This window comes from Arachis hypogaea, chromosome 16 (assembly GCF_003086295.3).
Source record: "Arachis hypogaea cultivar Tifrunner chromosome 16, arahy.Tifrunner.gnm2.J5K5, whole genome shotgun sequence".
NCBI lineage: Eukaryota > Viridiplantae > Streptophyta > Magnoliopsida > Fabales > Fabaceae > Arachis > Arachis hypogaea.
In genome coordinates, this window is record NC_092051.1 from 53,794,916 (window position 1) to 53,800,927 (window position 6,012).

General features: G+C 35.2%; 1 non-coding gene across 1 annotated transcript; it reads left to right on the forward strand.

The window, feature by feature from the left end:
- Positions 1-206: 206 nt before the first annotated feature.
- LOC112760535 (small nucleolar RNA R71) lies at positions 207-314 on the forward strand. The gene has a single exon (XR_003180971.1). It is a non-coding gene; the product is annotated as a small nucleolar RNA R71 (small nucleolar RNA).
- The last annotated feature ends 5,698 nt before the right edge of the window (positions 315-6,012 follow it).

The following is a 6,012-nucleotide window of genomic DNA, read 5'->3' on the forward strand; positions in this document are numbered from 1 at the left end:
ACTCCTTTCTTCTGATTTGTCCCATTATTCACAGGGTTCCTTTCAGAAGTGTACATGAATTGGTTATTTGCAACCATCTCAATGAGTTCCTGAGCTTCTGCAGGCATCTTCTTCAGATGAAGAGATCCTCCAGCAGAGCTGTCCAATGACATCTTGGACAGTTTAGACAGACCATCATAGAAGATACCTATGATGCTCCATTCTGAAAGCATGTCAGAAGGGCACCTTCTGATTAATTGCTTGTATCTTTCCCAAGCTTCATAGAGGGATTCACCTTCCTTCTGTCTGAAAGTTTGGACTTCCACTCTAAGCTTACTCAATTTTTGAGGTGGAAAGAACTTTGCCAAGAAGGCATTGACTAGCTTTTCCCAAGAGTTGAGGCTTTCTTTAGGTTGTGAATCCAACCATGTTCTAGCTCTGTCTCTTATAGCAAAAGGAAAGAGCATAAGCTTGTAGACCTCGGGATCAACCCCATTGGTCTTGACAGTGTCACAGATTTACAGGAATTCAGCTAAGAACTGATGAGGATCTTCCATTGGAAGTCCATGAAACTTGCAATTCTGTTGCATCAGAGAAACTAATTGAGGCTTAAGCTCAAAGTTGTTTGCTCCAATGGCAGGGATTGAGATGCTTCTCCCATAGAAGTCGGGAGTAGGTGCAGTAAAGTCACCAAGCACCTTCCTTGCATTGTTGACATTGTTGTTGTTTTCGGCTGCCATGTCTTTTTCTTGTTTGAAAAGTTCTGTTAGGTCCTCTGTAGAGAGTTGTACTTTAACTTCTCTTAGCTTTCTCTTCAAGGTCCTTTTAGGTTCAGGATCAGCTTCAACAAGAATGCCTTTGTCTTTGCTTCTGCTCATATGAAAAGAGAATAAGAAAGTATAGAATCCTCTATGTCATAGTATAGCGATTCCTTGAAGTGTCAGAGGAAAAGAAGAATAGAAGGAGAAGGTAGAAAGAGAAGAATTCAAACTTATCAAGAGGGATAGAGTTCGAATTGTTGATAGTGGTGGAGTGTTAGTCCTTTAAATAGAAGGATGTGAGAAGAGGGGAAGAATTTTCGAAATTAAAGTAAAAGATTTTGAAATAATTGAAAGAAATTTTGAAAATTCGATTGATGATTTTCGAGAATTAAAGTTGGGAAAGAAATTAAGTGATTTTTGAAAAAGATTTTTGAAATTAGAAATCAAAAAGATATGATTAAAAATTATTTTGAAAAGGATGTGATTAAGAAGATATGATTGAAAAGATATAGTTTTAAAAAGATATGATTGAAAGGATATAATTGAAAAACAATTTAAAAAGATTTGATTTTAAAATTAATGACTTGGCTAACAAGAAATTTAAAAGATATGATTCAGATATTAAACCTTTCTTAACAAGGAAGCAACATACTTGAAATTTTTGAATCAAATCATTAATTGTTAGCAAGTATTTTCGAAAATAGTAAAAAAAATGGAAAGAAATTTATTTTGAAAAGATATGATTGAAAAGATATGATTTGAAAAAGATTTGATTTTGAAAACTTATGAAAACTTGAAAAAAAATTTGAATTAAAAACAAAATCTTCCCTCTTATGTCATCCGGCGTTAAACGCCCAGAATGGTATCCATTCTGGCGTTTAACGCCCAAAATGCTACCCTTTTGGGCGTTTAACGCCCAGCCAGGTATCCTGGCTGGCGTTTAAACACCAGTTTTCCTTCTTCACTGGGCATTTTGAATGCCCAGCTTTTTCTGTGTAATTCCTCTGCTGCATGTTCTGAATCTTCAATTCTCTGTATTATTGACTTGAAAAGACATAATTTTGAAAAATTTTTGGATTTTTAATGATGAGGAAAAATCAAAATGCAATTAAACATGGAAAACTAAGATCAAATACATAATGCATTCAAGGCACCAAACTTAAAAGTTTGTATACTAAGGACTATAACAATTTGAAAAATGCATGTGAGAAACAACTAAACACACAAAACAAGAGAATTTAAAGATTAGAGCAAGAAAATCATCAAGAACATCTTGAAGATCAATGACAAACATAATGCATGTAATTTTCGAAAATTAGAAGAATAAAGACATGCAATTGACACCAAACTTAAAATTAGACACTAGACTTAAACAAGAAACATAGAATATTTTTTATTTTTATGGTTTTATAAAATTTTTTTGTGATTTTTCGAAAATTGAATGGAAAAGAAAATAAAGGGATTCAAATTTTTTAATAAGAATTCCAGGAATCATTGCAATGCTAGTCTAAGACTCTGGTCCAGGAATTAGACATGGCTTACTAGCCAACCAAGCTTTCAAAGAAAGCTTTGGTCAAAAACACTAGACATGGCCAATGGCCAGCCAAGCTTTAGCAGATCATTGCTCACAACAACAAAATTGATAGAAATCAACAAGCTCTTGTGATGATAAGTTGAAACCTCGGTCCAAAAGATTAGACATGGCTTCACAGCCAGCCAGACTTCAATAAATCATCATGAAACTCTAGAAGTCATTCTTAAAAACTTTGAAGAACAAAAATAGAAAATTTTTGTATTTTTAAAATTTTTTTTCGAATAAAAAGTAAAATTACCTAATCTAAGCAACAAGATGAACCGTCACTTGTCCAAACTCAAACAATCCCCGGAAACGGCGCCAAAAACTTGGTGCATGAAATTGTGATCATCAATAATGGCGCCAAAGACTTGGAGCTCTCAAACGTGAATCACACTTAGTCACAATTCCGCACAACTAACCAGCAAGTGCACTGGGTCGTCCAAGTAATACCTTATGTGAGTAAGGGTCGATCCCACGGAGATTGTCGGCTTGAAACAAGCTATGGTCATCTTGTAAATCTCAATCAGGCAGATTCAAATGGTTATGGAGGATTGATAATTAAAAGATGAATAAAATATAAAATAAAGAGAGATACTTATGTAATTCATTGGTGAGAATTTCAGATAAGCGTATGAAGATGCTTTGTTCCTCCTAAACTTCTACTTTCCTATTGCCTTCATCCAATCATTCATACACCCTTCCATGGAAAGCTTTATGTTGGGCATCACCGTTGTTAATGGTTACTTTCCATCCTCTCAGTGAAAATGTTCCAAATGCACTGTCACCGCATGACTAATCATTTGTCGGTTCTCGATCATGTTGGAATAGGATCCATTGATCCTTTTGCGTCTGTCACACGCCCAACAATCGTGAGTTTGAAGCTCGTCACAGTCATCCCTTCCCAGATCCTACTCGGAATACCACAGACAAGGTTTAGACTTTCCGGATCTCAAGAATGACCGCCAATAATTCTGGCCTATACCACGAAGGTTCCGATCTTTGATTAGAAACCCAAGAGATACGCATTCAAGCCATTGCTAGTAGAACAGAGGTGGTTGTCAGGCACATGTTCATAGGTGAGAATGATGATGAGTGTCACGGATCATCACATTCATCAAGTTGAAGAACGAATGAATATCTTAGAGAAGAAGTAGGTGTGAATTGAATAGAAAAACAGTAGTACTTTGCATTAATTCATGAAGAACAGCAGAGCTCCACACCTTAATCTATGGTGTGTAGAAACTCCACCGTTGAAAATACATAAGAACAAGGTTCAGGCATGAACGTGAGGCCAGCCTCCCAAAACATGATCAAGTGTATCAAAGTATCAAAATACAATAGCAAAAGGTCCTATTTATGGAGAACTAGTAAACTAGGGTTTACAGAAATAGGTAATTAATGCAGAAATCTTCTTTTGGGCCCACTTGGTGTGTGCTTGGGCTGAGCATTGAAGCTTCTCTGTGTAGAGACTTTTCTTGGAGTTAAACGCCAGCTTTTGTGCCAGTTTGGGTGTTTAACTGCAGCTTTTATGCCAGTTCTGGCGTTTTGACGCCAGAATTTCTATGCTGACTTGGAACGCCGATTTGGACCATCAAATCTTGCGCAAAGTATGAACTATTATATATTTCTGGAAAACCCAGGATGTCTACTTTCCAAAAAAATTAAGAGAGCGCCAATTGGGTTTCTGTAGCTCTAGAAAATTCACTTTGAGTGCAGGGAGGTCAGAATCCAACAGCATCTGCAGTCCTTTTTCAGCTTCTGAATCAGATTTTTGCTCAGGTCCCTCAATTTTAGCCAGAAAATACCTAAAATCACAGAAAAACACACATACTCATAGTAAAGTCCAGAAAAGTAAATTTTAAATAAAAAATAATAAAAATATAATAAAAACTAACTAAAATATACTAAAAACATACTAAAAACAATGCCAAAAAGCGTATAAATTATCTGCTCATCACATTCATTGCAATTTACATTTCTTATCATTTAAGTTTCTGTAATTTATATTCCTTGCTCTTTAAGTTTCTGTCCAATTTACTTTTTGCACTTTAAATTTTCTTGTCATTTACTTTCTGCTGCATCAATTATCACTGACCAATGTTAGTTTGACTAAACTAATCACCCACTAAAGTTGCTTGATCCATCAATCCCTGCGGGATCGACCTCACTCTAAGTGAGTTTTACTACTTGATGTGACCCGGTACACTTGCCGGCGAGTTTTGTTTTGGATCATTTTCCACACATCAAGTTTTTGGAACCGTTGTCGGGGATTGATTTAGATCAACAATGATTAAGTGGGTGAGAAGTCTAGATCAAGCATTTTCTTTATTTTTGTTTTTTATTTTAGATTGAAACCAAGGTGTTTGTGTTTTTGCCTCACTAAGCAAAACTCATCTCTGATATGAGTAATTTCAATTTTCATTGGTGTTGTATTTTACAAAATTCAAATGGAGTTCAACTCATCTTATGATCAAACAAATTTTATGGGATATTACCCACCATCACCAATCTCTAATGGTGGCTGGAAATATCACCAAGAAAATACAAATTCTGAGCACTCGAATCCATGGAGATTTGCTTCAGAGACAAAAGATGAGCAAGAGAATCATATGGGATATTTCTCTCCACCACAAAATGATGCAAGTTATTATTCTAATGGTGGCTGGGAGTATCACCAAGAAATGATAGATGATGAAGTAATTCACATGAGATATGATCCAAAACCACAAAATGACTTATATCATTATCCTCATGGTTTCTGTGCATATCAACAAGAGTGTGAACAATCAAGAGAAATGAATTTTCTCCCAGAGCCACAACGTGAACCATGCTGTTACGACACTGACAGAAACTATGGCTGGGAAGGGAATCTTAATGCTCCAAATGCTATTCATCAAGAGACATCATCTCTTGATTACTCTTTCAATAAATTCATGCAAGATTCTTCCCAAGGACCACAAGATTGTCCATACTATGATGATTTCAACAATTCTTCAAGTTATGCCTGGGAGGAGCAAAACCAGAAAGCATTTGAGAGCCCATTGACGATCTGATTTCCTGTCGGTAAAAAAATTCACAAATATATGATCGCGTTGTAAGTATAGCTTCTAAACCAACAGAAAATCCTTTTGTACAAACGTTTGGTTGTCACAAGTAACAAACCCAATAAAATTTATAAACCGAAGTATTTAAACCTCGGGTCGTCTTCTCAAGGAATTGCAGGGAAGTATGATTTATTATTGGTTATGGAAAACAATATTTTTTGGGTTTTGAAAAGGTTTGACCAAGAGAAATAAATTGCAGAAATTAGTAAATCAATAACTAAGAAAACTCTTGGCAAGGTATGAAAACTGGAAGTTCTATCCTAGTTATCGTTATCAATGGTGATGAGAATTATATTTTTGCTTACACTAAGTCAACCTCTAACTATGAAGGTAAGTCAAGTGGATAAATCAATTTAACACCTAAAGTCCTAGTCAACTCCTGAGAAAAGACTAGAGTTATAGGAATCTAAATCAATCAGCAAAGATATCAATTATCAATCACGATGAGTTTGACAACTCAAGAGTTACCAATTAATCAACCAAAGCCAAAAGGGAAAAATCTAAATTATTTATATAAATAAAGGAAAGCAATCATAATTCTGAAATACCTCAAATTATATTAAATAGAAAATCAATCTAAACATAAAGAGTT